At 39.4% G+C, this 20244-nt stretch overlaps 1 pseudogene; it reads right to left on the bottom strand.

The window, feature by feature from the left end:
* Positions 1–1951: 1951 nt before the first annotated feature.
* On the bottom strand, positions 1952–2076 carry LOC127681953 (uncharacterized; annotated as a pseudogene).
* Positions 2077–20244: the final 18168 nt, after the last annotated feature.

The following is a 20244-nucleotide window of genomic DNA, read 5'->3' as shown; positions in this document are numbered from 1 at the left end:
TTTCACATCCTGGATCCCAATTCCACTCATCTCCCCCTCCACTCATACCCACCTTCCATTCTTGCAACCTCCTCCAAAAAAAACTCATTGTGGAAGATGGAGTATATCACAGTGTGTCCCTTTTTTCTATACTTTGCTTGCAAATGGTCATTGCAATATCTTGTTGGCCTGGTAGGAGGCCTTGGGCTTCTGCTAGTCAATCAATAATGGAACCTCACTGGTATTCCTCTTGGATGGATATCCTGTTATTGTCCTGTGTCATGGACAATATTCTATAGTTTTGGATCTGTAGAACCATCTCTTTCATGAACTCCGGCCCTTCATAGATGGGGCTTTGAGATATTGAGGTGTACCAATTCAAAGTCCTGGATCTGGGCCTGAGAGTTAACTGAGTTGGTTAGCCAACCAGCCCTCCTGCTCTCAAGCCTTTGGGGCTAGCTCTCCAGAAACCCTGCAATCTGGAACAGTTCTACCCTTCTGCCCAGTTGAGGTACAGAGCCCTCTGTCCTGAATGTTGGAGTTGGTAGGTACATGTCCATTTCTCTCACTCTCGTGACGCCAAGGCCAGCTCTCTCATCTGCTATCTTTACATCAGGGTCAGCTCTACTGTGCTGCCCCTGTGAGGTACAGGCCCTGCTCTCCTCTTCTCATGACCCAGGGAAACTCTCCTGCTCATACTCAATTCCCACATCCAGGTCTGTGCTGCTCAGGTGATATGAAGGGCCTGGTCTCCCTAGTCCTGCAGCAAGTGAGAGTCAGGGAGTCTCCTGCTGCATAACCTCAGAGCTATCTCACCTGCTTGCCATAGGTGGTAAGGGGCAAGGGGCAAGGGGCAAGGAGCAAGGTGGGGAGCATCTCTCTTGTCCATGTCACTGCATAGAAGACAAGTGGAGGGGATCAGGTGTCCCATGCTTGCTGCCCATGAGGGCCAGGCAGGAACAGCTCTCCTGATCTTATGACTCCAGGGCTCGTTTTCCCACCTCCTGCAGGTGGTAAGGAACGAGGGGAGAGGAGAGTATCTCTCCCTCAACCACACTAGAGAGAAGTGGTAGGGCCTATCTTCCCATGCTTGAACCCTCAGGGCGACCTGCCCTCAACTCTGGCCCATTTATTGAGTACCTCAGCTACCTCAGAGATGGTGTCAACTCTCCTTGCTCTCATGACCCCAGGACCAGGGTGATGGTCCCGGATGATGAGGTGAAAGGTGTGACCAGTTCTTCACAGCCTTCAGGCATGTTGATACATGCCCCTGAGCCCCAGCAAAGACCAGGGACATTTGCCTGGGCTTTGATGAGAACTGACCCCTGCTGCTGCTGGGCCCTGGACCCAAACATGGCCCCAGTAGCAGCACAGACCAGGACCCCACCATGTTCCCAGGTGTCATCACCGGTTATTCCTCACTACCCTCAGGTCTCCAGCTCTGCCTTTCTTCATTGTGCCCATATCCGTCTGTTTCTCTTTCTCTTATGTTTCTCCGCCACTTGTTTGCTTCTCCAAGTGGCACCCAGGGTCTCTGTCTGGGGTTACCTCAGGACTGGTCTCAGGAGTGCAGTGTCCCACTCTTGCCTTATGGCACCAGGTAAAGGTCAACTTAGGCATAATCTTCTCCTTCAAGTCTATGCAGCACTGGACTGTTGATCTTCTCAGTCTAGGTCCCTGCCCAGGCCTAGGTGCTGGTCTTGTAGTTGTCTAGGGCTCACTCCTCACCCAGCCTGCCCTTGTGTCCCTCTGTGAATGCATTTATCTTGGGCTCATGCCAGACAGCAGGGGTTGAAATTCCAGGCAGGGTTCTTTGAGCCTCCACCTTGGTCCCCATCCTGAGAGTCCATCCAGGCCTGCCTGGCACTGTATTGGTGGTTGTTTCAAGCTAACTCCTTGTCCAGCCAGACTCTCTGGTGCCAGACTGGTGGTCATCTCAGATTTTTTTTTTGATTTTTGTTTTTTTTCAGGGAGTGTTAGGCCACTAATTAGTCAGATGCTCATAGGACAGAACACTGAGTGTAGCTTCTCCCCACTCTGCACCTACTGACTCACATGTGACACAGCAGCCATACCTGTAACACTTGGAGGGGCAGGAGATACATCAATTTTAAATCAAAGTCAAACAGGTACAAAATCAAGCTGCTCAGAATTGGAGGCAGGGGCAGCTCATAAGTCCATACTCCTGGCTAAGTACCATTTAACAATTGATGGTTGCTGAGAAAGAAGAGTCCAATTCCTTTTAAAGTATTGTCTCTGGTTGTGACCTTTCTCTAGTGAGTGGTTCCATACCCAGGTATATATGGTCAGGACAAATTCAATTATGTGGATTATGAAAAAGAATAAAAAAAATAGAGTTGGAAAGGAGTGGGAAATAGAGAGTTTAGGGTGGATCAAAGAGGGGTTATGAGGAGTAGTAAGTATTGAGTAGCATCAAAATATATTGCATAAAAATTTTAAAGTATTTTAAAGTAACATAAATATCAGGCAGACCCCCCCTGGCTCAGCCAGAGGACATACCTGCCAGAAGATAAGATAAGTTGGAGACCTTCACTCCAAGTCTCTTTCTTACCCAAGACCCGTAGAACTACAAGAGAACATCAGCTGCAGTTTCCCCTCCTACCCATCCACCCTCCAGAGGATCCCATAGGCCATTGCCCACTGCCTATTGCTTCCTACAGTCTCAATCTCCAACTATAGTGGACACCTCTTGCTCAACCACAGGCCCTGCTGTCTGTAGAGCAGCCTCCAATACCAGAGACTATTTCCTTTGAACACATCAGCAGAGCAGGCCACTAACATATCCAATACACATCCAACATACTCTCTAAAATTCCAGAGAAGAAATGAAAACCAAGGAATAATACAGGCACCCAACAGAGGGAAACCTACAAATCATCATCTAAGCCTCAACACAAACTTAGATGCCTAGACTCCAGCATAAGAACACAATCACTAATAGCCAGAGCAATATATCTCCAGCTATCCTGCCATAGCAGGCCTTGAGTATTCCATCATACCTGAAGCACAACAATCAAGCAAACAAACAAAATAAAATAAAAACAAAACAAACACAAACAAACAAACAAACAAAAAACCCTTAAAGCCAACTATATGAAAACAATAGAGCTCCTAAAAGGGGAAATGGGTAAATCCCTTAAACCCCTTTTGAAAAAAGCCAAGAGCAAACAAATAATTGAAAGAAACAAGTAAGACTAGTAAAGTCCTGAAAGTGGATACAGAAGCAATAAAAATAAAAACAAAAGCAAAAACAAAAACAAAACAACCCTCGCTGAGGGAATCCTGAAAATGAAAAGTGTAGGCATGCAGACAGGAGCCAGAGAGACAAGATTCATTAGCAGAATACAAGAAATAGAAGAGAGAATCTCAGGCATTGAAGACACAATAAAAGAAATGGATAAATTGGTCAATGAAATTAAGAAATCTAACAAATGCCTGACACAAAGCATGTAGGAAATATACGGAGCATTCCAGGAATTTCAGGTACTTGCTGGGTGGGTTCTTATAGGGCAAGGGGGAGAAGCTTGTGGCTCTGGTTAGGACCACTCAACCTTCCACAGATGAGAGATGTGGAGAGTCGGGATCCCCACACAAGGTCAGAAAAGGGGAGGCCCTGCTGGTAAAGGGAGTCCTCCATTTTGTGCCAAGTTCAGAGGAGCTATCAGGTCATGGTAGACTATGACCTTAATTAACAGGGTTTTCCAACAATTACAAATCTAACAAAAACAACAACAACAACAACAACAACAACAACAACAACAACAACAACATTCCAGGACCAGATGCTTTTAGTACAGAATTCTACCAGACTTGCAAAGAACTAACATTAATACTCTTCAAATTATTCCACAAAAGAGAAATACAAGGAACACTGCCCAATTCATTTATGAGTTCACAGTTACTTTTATACTCAAAATACATAGTGTCAACGAGGAAAGATAATTACAAACCAGTTAGTCTTATGAACCTCGATGCAAATATACTTAGGAAAACATTTTCAAACCAATTCCAAGAACACATCAAAATCTACCATAATAAGGCAGGCTTCATTCCAGACATGCAGAGATAGTTTAATATGTGAAAATTAGTAAATGTAATCTATCATATAAATAAACTGAAAAAGCACATGATGTAGAAGCAGGCTTTAACAAAATGTTTTTTGTAGCTTTATTTATAATAGCCAGAAACCAGAAACAACCTAGATGTCCCACAATTAAAGAATGGAAAAAGAAAATACGGTACATTTACACAACGGAATTTTACTCAGTTATTAAAAACAGGGGAAAATTGTAGGCAAATGGATGAACTAGAAAAAAAATCAATCTGAGTATGGCAACCCAGACCCAGAGAGACACATATGGTGTGTATTGACTTATAAATGGATATATATTTTTATAAGTGAATATATTACTGTTAAGTAAGCGATAATCAAGCTCCAATCTAGAGATCCAGAAACATTAAATAAGGAGTATGGCTCTATTGAAAGGCATGGGCATCCATGGAAAGAGAAAAGAGACTAAAACGTGTGGTGGACTGGGCAGGTGGAGACAGGGGTGGAAGGGTTCAGGTACGGGGCATGACAAGGATGAAGGCGAGTGCGAGAGAGCTAGAACTGGGGAACACTGCAGGTGTGAGGAAACCTAGTGCAATCAAACCTTCCTGGAATCTGAGGGTGACCCTAGTGTGACTTCTAGTATTAAAGAGTGCAGAGTTCTGAACAGGGCACCTTTTGTAGCTAGGCAAGGCTTCCAGTGGTGGGACTGGGCTGCATTTGGCTGAGTTTTTGGCCGAGGGGGTCTGGTGAAGATCTTTAACCAACCCAGGCCAATGCTAGGACAGAACATTGCTCTCTGGAGATTGTCGGTGGGGCCCTGATACTGAAGACAGCACTCTACAACTCATTGAATATAGAGAAGTCGAACTGGTACCTGGAGTCTTACTCTTTTGCATGAGGAGATTGGTACCTTGTGCATTCTTCTTCAGAGAGGTTTCCTTTTGAAGTAGATGGGAGTGAGAGCAGAGACCCATAACCAGACATTATGTGAACAGAGAGTCTACATTGGAGGTCTATATCGGACCCTCTCCTTGAACATCAGTGAATCCCATGGAATAGGGGGGGAAATATGCAGAAATCAGAGGAAATGGGGACACCAGGAAAGCAGCTCACCAAATCAGTTACACATGGCTCACAGGGGCTCTGAAGCTTAACTGTGGGACTGCACCGGGTTCTCCATATGGCTTGGTGTTGTTGTAGGACTCCCCACAGGGGGATCTGACTGCCATTGTCTCCAACTCTTTGCCTGGTTTTAGGACTCCTTTCTCCCTTTTGGGTTCCCTTATCCAGTCTTGATATGAGGACTTTTGCTTTGTCTTATTGTGTAATGTTTTGTCATGTTTGACTTCCGTCTCCAGGAGGCCTGCTCCTTTAAGAAGAGGAAACAAAGTGGGATTTGATCTGGGGTTAAGAGGGGAGATTGGGGGGAAGATAGGAGAAGCAGAGGGAAGAGAAACTGTGGCCAGGATGTGTGGTATGAGACAAGAATCTGTTTTCAATTAAAACAAATGAAAAAGTCTTTGAAAAACACATGGGAGGATTTATTTTCCATCTTTGTTGTGAAAAAATTTTCTATAGAATTAAAAATGACAAAATCTATTAAATTTATAAATTTGACAAATTAACATGTTTTATCTTCTGTATGGCAAAAATACAAAGTTGAAACATAGATGGTAAACTAAGCAAGTGTTTGTAGCATATATAGCAAAACATAATTCCATTGTACTAAAATTCCATTAATTAAATGTGCTTAACATCTTTAAATATATTATTTTCAAAAATAAAGAGAAAACAATGTATATATATATATACCTTCATTTATGTAGAAAGAAAAAGAGGGAATGTTTGCCCAGGAATTACTTGAGGGATATTTAAGAACTAACATGCGTCTAAGCTGTAATCTTATTTTCAGTAATACCTCTTCTCCTCATGAAGTTGTATGCATATGTGGGGGAGGAGACTCTTTTGTGTGTGTGTGTGTATGTGTGTGTGTGTGTGTGTGTGTGTGTGCATATGGAGGTCAGATAACAAAATCAGGTAGGTCTATGGTCTACCTTTTGGGATAGAGTCCTTCACTGGCCTAATACTCAACCAATTAGGGTAGACTGGATGGCTAGTAAGAAACAGGGAGTCATTGATCCGTCTCTGCAATTTTATAAGCACTTGTTACCAACATGGTTTTTAAATATGAGTTGTGGAGATTAAGCTCAAACAAACACTTTACCAAGTGAGTGCAGCTGATTATGCCTTCAACCATCTCAGGATTTTTGTTTTACAGATTTATATTTTAGTTTTAATGATGGGTATAGGTGGTATGCACTTGTGAGTTTTGGTACCTGTTAAGAGCCAAGGAGAGTGTCAGATACCCGGGCGCTAGAATCATAGTTGATAGTGTGACACAAGTCTTGGGTACTCAGAACTGTGCCCATATCTACTGCAAAAGCTGTTATCAACTGCATGGTCTTTCCAGTCCTTGGAATGTTATAACTTACAAAAACACTTCATCACAAACTAAAGCTCATTTTATTTCACCTTCAACAGAATCATAAACAGGTTACAAATGTAAGAAAGAGGAAAAAAGGGATCGAGGGAAGAAGGAAAAGAGGGAGAGAAAAAGAAGACTGGAGGAGAGGAACATATTCCTTGTCTCAGAATTTTATAGTAATTGATTTTCTTTTACTATCTGTGTTTTAAAATTATTTCACTTTCTCTACTAAGAACATCAGCTAGTCCAGATGAAATATTTATCAGTTTTCTCAACTTTCTGTTCTGAGACAAGTGTTGAATAAATACGTAGACTTAAAATGAACAAACAAGTGAATGATTCTCTCATGGCCTGCATCATGTGTGCTCTTTTTGATTTTCAAAATTCGCCTCTTACTACTTCCTGTCCCTTTTGTATGTTTCACATTATTTTCCAGAATTTTGGAAGGTGAGGCATGAATACTGGATGGTAGTTAGCATTGTTTTTTTCCAAAGGGGACCTTTACATGACTGACATTTGAATTAGAAAAGTTTGACTGCCATCATGATTAATTTTTCCCTGAAAGATAACAGTACAAAAGAATATGGTATCTGTAGATTCTGTTTTTAAGATTGTATGAAGGTAGGTAACCTTTTATCAAAACTGGTTTTTTTAAGCTCCATCAGTTATATTCTTTTTTTAAAAATATTTTTATTTTCTATATTCTTTGTCTACATTCCAAATGATTTCCCCTTCCCAGGATCCCCCCTCCCATATGTCCCATAAACCTTCTTCTCTCCATCCATTCTCCAATCACCTCCCTTCTTTTTCTCTGTCCTTATATTCCCCTCCAATGCTAGGTCAATCCTTTCCAGGATCAGGACCCTCTCCATACTTCTTCATGGGAGTCATTTGTTATGCAATTTGTGCCTTGGGTTTTCAGAGATTCTGGGCTAATTAATATCCGCTTATCAGAAATTGCATTCCATGTGTATTCTTTTGTGATTGTGTTACCTCACTTAGGATGATATTTTCCATATCAAACCATTTGCCTAAAAATTTTGTGAATTCATTGTTTCTAATTACTGAGTAGTATTCCATTGTGTAAATATACCACATTTTCTGTATCCATTCCTCCTTTGAGGAACATCTGGGTTCTTTCCAGCTTCTGGCTATTATAAATAAGGCTGCTATGAACATAATGGAGCATGTGTCTTTATTGCATGCCGGGGAATCTTTTGGGTATATGCCCAGAAGAGGTATAGCAGGGTCCTCCGGAAGTGTCATGCCCAGTTTTCTGAGGAACCACCAGACTGATTTCCAAAGTGGTTGTACCATCTTACAGCCCCATCAGCAGTGGAGGAATGTTCCTCTTTCTCCACATCCTCGCCAGCACCTGCTGTCTCCTGAGTTTTTGACCTTAGCCATTCTGACTGGTATGAGGTAAAATCTCAGGGTTGTTTTGATTTGCATTTCCCTAATGACTAATGATGTTGAGCACTTCTTAAGGTGCCTCTCAGCCATCCGAATTTCTTCAGGTGAAAATTCTTTGTTTAGATCTGTACCCCATTTTTTTAATAGGGTTATTTGGTTCCCTGGGGTCTAACTTCTTGAGTTCTTTGTATATATTGGATATTAGCCCTCTATCAGATGTAGGGTTGGTGAATATCCTTTCCCAATTTGACGGTTGCCGTTTTGTCCTTTTAACAGTGTCCTTTGCCTTACAGAAACTTTGTAATTTTATGAGGTCCCATTTGTCAATTCTGGATCTTAGAGCATAAGCTGTTGGTGTTCTGTTCAGGAACTTTTCCCCTGTGCCCATGTCCTCAAGGGTCTTCCTCAGTTTCTTTTCTATTAGTTTCAGTGTGTCTGGTTTTACATGGAGGTCCTTGATCCACTTGGAGTGAAGTTTAGTACATGGAGAGAAGAATAGATCAATTCGCATTCTTCTGCATGCTGACCTCCAATTGAACCAGCACCACTGTTGAAAAGGCTATCTTTTTTCCACTGGATGTTTTCGGCTCCTTTGTCGAAGATCAAGTGATCATAGGTGTGTGGATTCATTTCTGGATCTTCAATTCTATTTCATTGGTCCACTTGTCTGTCACTGTTCCAATACCATGCAGTTTTTAACACTATTGCTCTGTAGTATTGCTTGAAGTCAGGGATAGTGATTCCCCCAGAATTTCTAAAACTATTATCAAAACTGTTAAGATTATATATTTTAACAAGTTTGCTGGAATCAATTGATATGCATTTTGGGACAGAGTCCTTTATTGGCCTAATACTCAACCAATTATTGCATTGTATATATGCATTGTATATAATTTGCAGCATTAAACTTCATATAATTTAGATACAATTGATTGCAAGTAATTTTGTGTTACTTTATAATTAGGCTTCTTTAGCCCAATGCTACATGTTAAAACACATTTCTCAAATATGGTCCAATTCCATTAAGACTCATGAATTAGGTATTCTATATGATTAAATTACAAATGTGTGATAACAAAGGCAATTATTAGGAAAGAACTGTATGAAACTAAATTTGGGTCCAGTTTGTTGACAGCAAACCCAGCATTTCCCTAATCCCTTCAGAGGACAGAGGGAATCCTCTGAAGGATTTAGAGGATTAGTTGTTTAGTCACAAAGTTGGGACAGTGGTGAGGGTTAGCTCATAGAATGAGCTACCACAGTAATGTGTTTGAAGTGTCACAATTACAATTGTGTCTATGATGTAACGAATCATTTTAGATAAAACCCCACATTGTCTGCACATATACAGAGGTGAATATCATCATTTCTTATGTGTTTCTGAAGTAATCTTCCTGTGATTGGGAAAAGAGCTATAGCTCAGACTGTCTCCCTCCTGAAAACTGGACTGTGCAAGATCCTGCTTTTTTAAGGGATTGAATGAATTTTTTTATCAAACCTCATGACTGCACACATAATTTTATCTTTTCTGGCCCCCTTACATGGACATGTATGTTGAAAGTTTCAGGTCACGAACAAATGTGGAATTGAATGAGACACACTTAATGTCTGTGTGCTCATATTGAATACCAGATCTATACAGAAGTATTTGGAAGATTGTAAAGTGGTCTTGATTAGCCTGAGAATGAGGATATGTATGTTGCAGCACTGCAGGAGTTTCAGTATTTAAACCTGTAGGTTTGGGCTGGCATAGAGTGCTTCCTTACTAAGATTTTGGGCTTGCTCCTCTAGCATTGCAAAGCAAACAGTAAAGGAATACTGGAAAAGTCAGGTGGGAACCCTAGTAAATGACCTGTCACTTAAATCATATTTCTTCTATCATGTAGCTGTGTTTAGCCTACAACAGCACTAACTGTGAATACAATTATTTTGTTTGCTGCTGTTGAAAATCCCAACTTGACAAAGTTCCTAGCATGGTATAATGTAGAAGGGACTGGGAAGAGAATGACACTATCTACTAACGTATTTTGTATAATAGTTTCTTCTGTGACATTTTCCCTAAGGAAATGGCTGTATTCCAGTTCTTCTATTACAGAACTCATAATATCCCCATGCCAAAGTGCATCTACCATTGTATTCATAGCTGTGCGAGCATACGTAAGAAGAGTCTTTCCACACTCTGAACCTTTTAAAATGAATGCATTAGCTGTTCTGTTTACTTGTGTTTATTATCGTTCATTCAATGTCTTTGGAAAAGTTGTTTGAATGTATAACTTTTTAAACGATTCTCATATTCCACGAAAAATTTAAACTTACAGAATTAAAAGTGCCTCACACTAAACTGCCTAGTATTATTGTATTATCAGAAACGTAACGGTAACATTCTGAAAATGAATGATGACAATCCTATTTGTTTAACCTGGTAGGTAATGAATTTATAAACTTTGATTTAAAATTATAGCTTGTATGTAGAAATGAAAAAACATGAACATTGTAACTCTGTTACTTAGAAAGCCTGAACTTTCCTGAGAAGACTCAGAGCCCACATTTCTTAATCATTTACCACATTTCTTAATCATACATCAACTAACATATTACTGGGGATGCCCTGTTCCTCCTCATAGAATTCTTTTCAAATAATCAACAATTATTGACATTTACAAAACCAGAAACTCAAAAGCGTTAAATCATTTGCTTAAAACCGCATGTGTAAGAGAAGTACTCCCCTTTCTCCAATCTTCCCTGTGTATTGTTCCAGTCATCCATAATGAATGAGATGTGAAAATATTAAATAGAAAATTCCAGAAGTGCATAATTCGTGCATTGTAAATTCTGTGCTGCTAGACATACAGTAATCATCTTTCATGCTCTTCTCTCCACATGCACATCAGGTCGGGTGAGCCATTCTTTTGCCCAACCACGTGCTTCCTGCCCATTACTCACTGAGTCATCTTCTGCCTTGATATCAGGTTGACTATCATGGAATACTATAGTACTTGTATACAAGTAACTCACCTAAAGTAGCCTAACACATTAATCTCTTCACAAGGCATTGTATCATCTTATGTCATTATAAGAGGAAGGGAGGGTAGAATACAAAAATATACCTTACAAAGAAAAAGATGAGTGTGTAAGGGGTAAAACTATGTGTATTTGGTATATGCAGTTCCAAGCATCTACTGGAGATCTTAGAATGATCCCTGTGGGTATGCAAGAACTACTATAAAGATTTCAGCCAAACTCCCAAGTGAATGTTTAAGGGCCTCAGTTAGACTGCCACATTGCAGAGTTAACATGTGCTGTTCACTCAACAAGCACTTTTGGTCTTCAAGGATCAGGTCTGTGCAAGGCCGAGAAGACACAATTCAAATCAAGACTGACTTCTTGCCTCTTAGAGCTGCAAATCTAGATGTGTATTCCACATTTTGTTTTCATGGGATACAATTTCACAACAAGTTTTTACACAAGTTTTAATATGACAAACTTAAACCTTGAGATAGAAATCATTTTCCAGAGAAATAAAAATATTAATGTTTAAAACCTATCCTCCAAATATAGCATAGTCAAGTCTTTAAAAAAACATGATATATCTAACTTGCTATCAATGAATAACAAAGAAATACAAGGTTGATTCCCATGACATTTGGATCAAAAATTTAGGCAAATTAATGTCCAGCAGATCAGTAGAATATTTTAATGACAAATGTTAACCTGTGTATCAGGAAAGAAAACTACATATTTCTTTTAGTTTTGGGGACTCAATACCCATTTCTTATGCATTTACCTTATTGTATATAAGGCATTACTTAATAATTCATTTAGTCTTCTTGTAAATCTCTCTCTATCAAAATGGCTATGGTAGAGCCTATTAAGTATAAGAGTTGATAGTGGTTTTCTTCTGTTATCTCTACGACCTTAACTCAAGGTCATAATGAAATGCTGACTTGTACACTTACATTCTTTCTTCATTCTTCAAAAACTGTACAAGGAGAAGCAACAATAAGATAAATAAATTCTTCATGGGAAACAAATAAATCATTGTGGTCTTAAAAGGATAATTCAATAATCTAATCTGATCAAACAACAGTGTTATAAAGCCAATTACATTTGTCTTCAAACACAAAGACATTTTAAACATTCATAAGTGAAATATGCTTTCTATAGGGACTCAAGTACAGATTGATTTATGAAAATAGTCTCTAAGAGAAAGACTAACTTCATTCTCAAAGAATTTTCACTAGGAAACAGTGACAATTTCTTTCCTCTTTTTTTTTTTTTTTTTTTGTTTTCTAGTTAAGCATCTGGCTGTGGACTTACAGACTTTGCTGAAGCAGAATTATTTTCTTCATGGTTTGTCCTTCATTCATACATGGAAAATGGCAGCAAACCATCTCATTCAGAAAGCCTGGAGAGGTCTTTATAAAACCTTCACTCTTAAGCCCATTCACCATAAGAACAGTGCTGACTGATCTGTATTTTTAAAATAATGTAAGGAAGGACATTTGAAATGCATGCTCACCTCACCTCAGACTTGCAACTGGGATGGTCTGGCTCCGTTAATTGCCTTTCCGTGCCACCTACATTCTATCTGACTAAACAAGCAAACATCCAGAATGTCTTTCATGAACATTTGTTTCCCATATGGGAAAGATACTGAAGATGTAGACTTTTAAATGTTTTCGAATACTCCCGAGCACTGAATGTATCAAGAGAAGAGTAAGAAATACTCCATTTGGGGTTTTGTTTTGTTTTTTTCTTTCTGTGCTTTTAAGGTTTTTAGAAATGAGCCGTGTTCTTGGACAATTTCACATCTGTGTGCAATGCATTCTGATTGCTCTCACCCATTCCTTTGGTCATCTAGTCCAAGTGCTTCCTCCTCTCTACAAATCCTTTCCCCACAATCCTGCATCTTCTTGGTTTGTAGCCCACAGAGTTTGATCAGGGCCATTTGTGTGACCATTGGTTTGTCATTGTCCACTGGGACCTGTTGAGCTCACAAGTAAATATACAACTGAAGACAATGACGTTCCATCTCTGAGAATCTCCCAGTAACTGGTAGTTGAGACCCAAGAGCCACCCACAATCATCGCTAGTTATATGGGGAGTTTCATCCAGGCCCAGTACACGTAACTGCCCCTTATATCCATGACTTGAATATCTTAGAAAATGGCATTTTGACATTTGACCCCTATCTTCCTGCTCTGACTTTCTGCTCTCCTTTCTACCCTGGTCCCTGAGTCTTAAGGGAAATATAAATATCCTATTATGTCTGAGCTTACTGTCACTTATTGTCAGAATGGCAAAGCTTCCATGAGCCTCTGTATTCACCATCAGCACTCACTGCAGAGACAGGCATCTTTAGATAAGACTGGAAGAAGAACTATGGATGACAAGCAAGTATCTAAAGCATGCTCAACATCCTTAGCCATCAGAAGACTACTTTAGGATCCCATCCCTTTCTACTCACTGCAGCCAGAGTAGATCCCAGAAACAATCAAAAAATACCAAAACAAACAACAGCAAACAACAATAAAAAACAAATGCTGGTATGGGGTGGGTAAGAGAACCCTTACTCATCCCTGGAAGGTGTCGTAACTAGTTAGAGCCATTAGGAATGCAGTGTGGAGTTTCCTCAAAATTCAGAGATAGAACACTGTGTGATTCAGGAACAGCACTCCTGATCCCAAAGAACTCTATCCTACTGCGAGAAATGCCCACATCCATCTTCATTGGTGCTCTATTCACAATAGGTAAGAGCTTGTTTTCTTATTCTTTTTACTTGAATTTCATAGAATTAATTACGTAAAAATCATAGACTGAATAAATTCTGTAAAATCATACATGCAATTCCCATTATGATTAACCCCATGGCCTGCAAAATGTATTAGTAAAATTCTTTATTTCAAAGGCAGCCTAATGAGAACTCTCACTAGTTGAAATTAGCATTCAATACATAATTTTTCCATGTTCTAAGTAGAACATGTCCATATTAGTTGTCCTTTCAATTTGATAAAATATGAGCATACAACCAGTTTGCATCTGCATGCCAATTTATTACAGTTTATCAAATTTATTTTCAAAAGAAATAGCCAAGCCATGTGCGGTAGTGCATGCTTTCAATCTTAGCACTCTGGAGACAGAGGCTCAGATCTTGTGAGTCATAGGTCAGTCTGGCCTACATAGGAGTTCCAGGCCAACACAATGAGATGTTATCTCAAAAACAAGTCAAAAGCAGAAGACAGTCGATTTATTCCTGTCATAAAATTTGTATGGGATAGGACAATTTCACAGAGTAAGGTTTGAAAAGTATTTTGAATGCATTTTTGAGGCTTTCATATATGTTATTATATTTACATCACTTACTCCATCTCTTCCTTTCAACTCCTCTCATTTTCCTACCCCAGCTGCCTCAGATTTGAGAACTTTTAATCAACTGCTATTATCAATTATTTTGTCTATGAGGAAAGTCAACCCTAAAGGTTAAAATGTCACTGCTCAAGGCTGTAGAGTAGCAATCAGGGAGAGGGAAGAGGGCTTACAGGACTTGAAGGGGAGTGGGGATCTAGGAAAGGGGAAATCATTTTAAATGTAAATAAAGAATATATCGAATAACAAAACTCAAGCTGAATCTACCTGAATTGCAATGAATCATACACATTTGCATATTCAGAGCACTCACCCTGCTCTACACACCCAATTCAGCTGGAGCTTATATTAATACCAAATTCACATTTTTTTGATAGCTGAAAAATAGAAATGTTGAAACTGGACATGCCATAAGATGGACCCCGAGTTTTGTGTCTTGTGTGACTTGATCTTCCATACCCAAGTTCACACCAGCAGGTTGTGTTCTGTCTTTACCTACATATGTAATCTAACTGGATCAAATTTAGGGTGCAGTGAGTCAGAGGTGAGAAATCTTCAGTTCCCCACTACTGTATCCTCTTTGGTGTGTTTTCGGCTCACTTAGATGCAGAAAGGACCACACACAGATTGTTCTTGCCCTTTAAATTCTATGTCACTCACCATTTGAAATCCCTAAATGTTCAGAACTCCTACCTGGGAACCAGCCTTGTCATAGTTGTACCTACAAATGTTGCCAAGTTGGAGAAGGCAATTTTTTGAGACTGTCAATTTGGACATAACTAGGTCAATTCCTACAGCAGCAACATTGACAGTATTAAGGGGAACATATTTTCTAGCTAAAACAACATAATTACTAGAAAAAAAGAAGTGCTCTGCAGTTTTCTCTTCATGTTCAAACCTTCAGAGTACATTTAAACCCTTTAAATACACTGGGTTTTATTCTTGCTCTTACTTAATATCCATCATAAATCAAAATGCTCTCAATTTTATCAGAGCATTGACTACATGTTGTAATTAGCATTTAAAGTCATTATCTAGAAGCCCTTGGGGAAATTTCATAGGTGAGATGATCCAACTTGAGTCTCTAGCTGCCTGTAGGTCAAAAGCACCAAATGATCTTGTATAATTGTATTCAGTCTGTAATCTCATTGCAGCCCAGGAGAGGTTCAAGCCAAATTAGGTCAAATTACCTATTACTTTTCAGGAATACATTGCTGCCTGGCACAGGTCGAATTGCAAAGGCTGACCTCTGATTACCTAGATGCTGGCACTTTGAGAAACACAGGTCAGAGCACAGAGACACAGCAAGAGGGGCCCAGAGCACAGAGGCACAGCAAGAGGGACCCTGAGACAGTGACAATTCAAGGCCAAGCAGCTATTTTAAGCAAATAAAGTTTAGGTCTGGAATTTATTGTATAATAAACATTGCTTATTTATATATTTATACAGTGTCTGCACTCAGAAGGAGTCCTGACTCCATCTTTTCCTTCTGTGAACATGGCTGAGGTGAATGTAGAAAGCTGTGTCTTCCCTGTGTCCATAATGGTGTGTAAAGCAAAGGGCACACACATTTTCACCCTCCAGCAAGGAATATTCCTCAAGTATGGAGAAGCCTATTGTATCCCATGTCCTCTGGAATAAACTCTGAAATAGACACCAAAGTCTCAGTAATTCGTGTAATTTTATAGCATTGCCTGTGACTCCTTCATATATACCAATGTCTACATGGAGTTTTCTATTCAGAGAAATAGACCCTCCCTTTGCCCTGGGCCCACCTTTTCCCACTACAAGACAATTTACTTTCCCAATAAAACTTTTTATGTCATGTACTCTTTAAAATCTAGTGATACTCATCATATCCTATGATATACATGGAATTCTTTTTTTTCCATAAGCTTTGCAATTTTATGAAGTACCATTTGTTGATTTTTTCTTTTATTGGATATTTCCTTTATTTACATTTCAAATGTTATCTCCTTTGCAGGTCTTCCCTCTGGAAACCCCCTATACCATCCCTCTTCCTCCAGCCTCTATAAGGGTGCTCCCGGACTCACCCACCCACTCCTGCTTCCCTGCCCTGGCATTCTTCTACTCTGGGGCTTCAAACCCCTTCAGGCCCAAGGGCTGCTTCTCTCATCAATGTCCAATAAGGCCATCCTCTGTTACATATGAGACTGAGCCATGGGTCCCTCCAAGTGTACTCTTTGGTTGGTTGTCCAGTCCCTGAAGCATCCATACTTTGGTCTTCCCTCCTTTTGAGTTTCATATGGTCTGTGAATTGTATCTTGGGTATTCAGGACTTTTGGGCTAATATCTACTTATCAGTGAGAGCATACTGTGTGTGTTCTTTCATGACTGGATTACCTCACTCAGCATGGTATTTTCAAGTTCCATCCATTTGCCTGCGAATTTCGTGAAGCCATTGTTTTTAATACCTGAGTAGTATTCCATTGTATAAATGTACCACATTTTCTGGATCTATTCCTCTGTTGAAGGACATTTGGGTTGTTTCTAGCTTCTGGCTATTATAAATATGGCTGCTGTGAATATAGTGGACCATGTGTCCTTATTACATGTTGCCCAGGAGTGATATAGTGGTCTTCAGGTATAGTACTATGTCCAGTTTTCTAAGGAACCACCAGACAGATTTGCAGAGTGGTTGCACCAGCTTGCAATCCCACTAGCAAAGGAGGGGTGTTCCTCTTTTCCCATATCCTCACCAGCATCTGCTGTCACCTGAGTTTTTGATCTTAGCCATTCTGACAGGTGTGAGGTGAAATCTCAGGGTTGTTTTGATTTTCATTTCCCTGATGAATAAGGACGTTGAACATTTCTTTGCTGCTTGCCTTTGCTCAAAACACTGCTTTAAAAGAGAAGAATCCTGTCTCTCCATTAATCTTCAAATGGTGGCTAGCTTAGAGTTTGAGTGGAAGGAAATGTAAACCACTGAGTACTCAGAGTGCTTAATAAACATTAGCTATCATCATCTGATGTAAGATTTGTTAGGTAGAAGACAATTTAAAGTTTTGATAACTAGTTAAGATTACTTCCTACTTATAAATATTTCATGAATAAAAAGTGTAAGACCCCATTCATTATATTACTTTTATTCCTTAGATTACATACTGTTTCTTGTAGTCAACAAGAAGATTTATAATGTGTATATGAGTATGTGCAAATATGTACCTGTAAAAATATTTACCCCATAAGTCTGGTGACTGGAGTATGATGTCCAATACATGCAAGTGATGGCTAATCTTAGCTGTCCAGTTAACTACATCTTGAGCCAACTAAAACCCACAATGCTGGGTACTATGAGGGATTTTCTTAATCTGATTATTTGAAGTAAGATTTCTCTCCCTAAGTGTACCATACCATCTGTTGGCAGTCCACACTAAAGGACATGGCAAAGGGAAACTCCCCTTTCTTGCCCTCACTCTCACTGACAGCTCTGTCTATCTGTATTGTGCCTGGTCTTAAACACAACATTTTCAGGATTCTAAGGCAGACCTAAAAACCAGCAGCTATATAGGAATTGTCCAGGACTCAACTGTCATATTAGGACTACAGATATCCCCAACTTTATGGACTGAACAACTCTATTATCAGCCATTCTGCCATAACATTTATTGTTGAATTACACAGATCACAGCCTATAAGCCTGTTCAATAAATAAATTCTTTTATAATGTGTATATGAGTATGTACAAATATGTGTGTGTGCATGCACATGTGTGTTCTATTCATTTAGAGAACCCTAGCTAACAAAACATACAAAGGTGAAAACAGAGAATCTGCTCCAAAATGTTGTCCCACAATATGGCACATGAGCCTATATGTACAACACATTCTATTAATCAGCAAAATTATAAAAGCATATACAGACTGGTTCCAAGAGAGAAAATTGGCAATCAAAAACATGAAATATGAAAGAATAAATGAAACTAGCAAGTTTCATTTTTGTACACCATATTTTCCCATACAATATACTTGGATCATATTCTTTTCCTTCTACCAACTGCTCCTAGACTTTCCCCATCTCCTTAAAGTCTATCTATGAACTTTGTCTCATCTTGGTTGACAGCTTATTAAATTCCCATAAAATCACATTTTAAACATCTTATCAAATGGATGCTTGCATGTAGTCTTTCTATTAATCAGATTTGAGAGTCGGCTTTTCTGACTTCATCCTTCCTGTGCATAAACAATCTCACTGTTAAGACATTTCTTTTCAGTTCTAGGCATGGGTATCTGCTCATTGCTGTCTCTTGTGGCATCCCTTGGTTTGTAGAAAATATGATGAATACTTTTCTTCTTTTGGCCTCATGGGAGACAGTGCTGGCCATGGATATGAAGCAGAAAAGCAATTCTGTACTTTCCCTCTGTCCTTTATTTACACATTTATAGTTTCTTTTCCCTCAGGCTATTTTCATTTGCCTATAGTTTATTGTTGATCAGTTCCCAACTCAGATCTTTGCTGCTGATAACCAAAGTTTAATTGTATGAACTTTAACATTTGTAAAATCCAGTTAAACAAAGTGCACTTGTAAAATATATTTTTGACTCTGGCTGGACTATATAAAGAGTAAATTGCAGAATGGGTTCTTTCTAAATGCATGTTTATAGGTACATAGTACATGTGTGTGTATGAATCTGCATGCATGCATATGCAGATGTGATATGTGATATGTGTGTGTGTATGTGTGAGAGAGAGAGAGAGAAAGAGAGAGAGAGAGTATGGAGGTTCAAGATTGACATCACAAGTCTTCCTTAATCTCTCTCCATCCTACAATCTTGGTTGAGACAAGATCTTTTTGTTGAAGAACTTGCAAACCTGCCTAGTCTGGCTACCCAGCTTGCTCTATGGGTTCCTTATTTCTCCCTTCCAATCACTGGGATTAAAACTGGGCTGTCCTGCCACCCAGAATTAACTCGGATGCTGGGGGATTGCAAAGTCCAGTTCTCATACTTGCATGACAAGCATCAATCACAGACATACTTCCCCAACCCAAGGATTATTCTCTTCACAGTTATAGGTGTATCTATCAACTTTCCAAAAATATTTTCTATTCTTTGAGAAATTATATATAATAAAGTATGGCCACATCAACTCAAGTTATACAATGACATTTATTTTGTGACTTTTATTGGCTCGGGGGCAACCATATCAATTATTTTTCTTGTTGCTATCGCAAATACATGACAAGGGTAGCTCTTGAAAAAAATCACATTTTCTTTTGTTCAAGCTCGGACTCCTTCCATGTGGGCAATCAAAAAAGCAGAGGGTAGGAAACGTTGGCTTTCTCCTTTCTCTTTTAATTCTGCCAGGTTCCCTAGCCCATGGAATGGTCCACCTACACTCAGTCTGAGTGCCCCTGAAGTATATCTCCTAGGTAATAGCAGACCTAGTCAGATAGCTAGTGGTGATAGATTAATCACTATAACAACATAATAGTAACAATCATGTCTTAATCATGAAGACAAAGAATGAATGGAATTTCTTATGATGATCATCAAGACAGTGTGGTGGCAAGAGCTAAATACTGTGTCTTATCTCCAGTTGAAGTAACAGTAAGACCTTCTAGTACCAATAGTTACTGCATCAGAGTTTTGTTACTTCCAGGGGAAATAGCTGGGCATATTGAGAGTCATTGATTTTCCTCTTGGGACATCGCAGGGGCTCTCCTGTAATTTATCCGAGCCACTAATGCACAAAGTAAATAAGCAACACAATTATGGCTTTGCCAGCCCTGAGCAGGTATTAAGGATTTCCTTTGATCCACTTTGCTTAGGGAACTGGCTCTCTGCCATCTCTAGCTGCATTCCCTCCTGAATTCTACATTTTTGTAATTTTTTTCTAGGTTGCATAGTTATCATTTGATGCTCTGTGAGTCCGTGAGTGGATAAGAAAATATCTGCAGAGGGAA

Source organism: Apodemus sylvaticus, chromosome 3 (genome assembly GCF_947179515.1).
Source record: "Apodemus sylvaticus chromosome 3, mApoSyl1.1, whole genome shotgun sequence".
Classification (NCBI taxonomy): domain Eukaryota; kingdom Metazoa; phylum Chordata; class Mammalia; order Rodentia; family Muridae; genus Apodemus; species Apodemus sylvaticus.
This window is presented reverse-complemented; position numbering and strand designations above follow the sequence as displayed.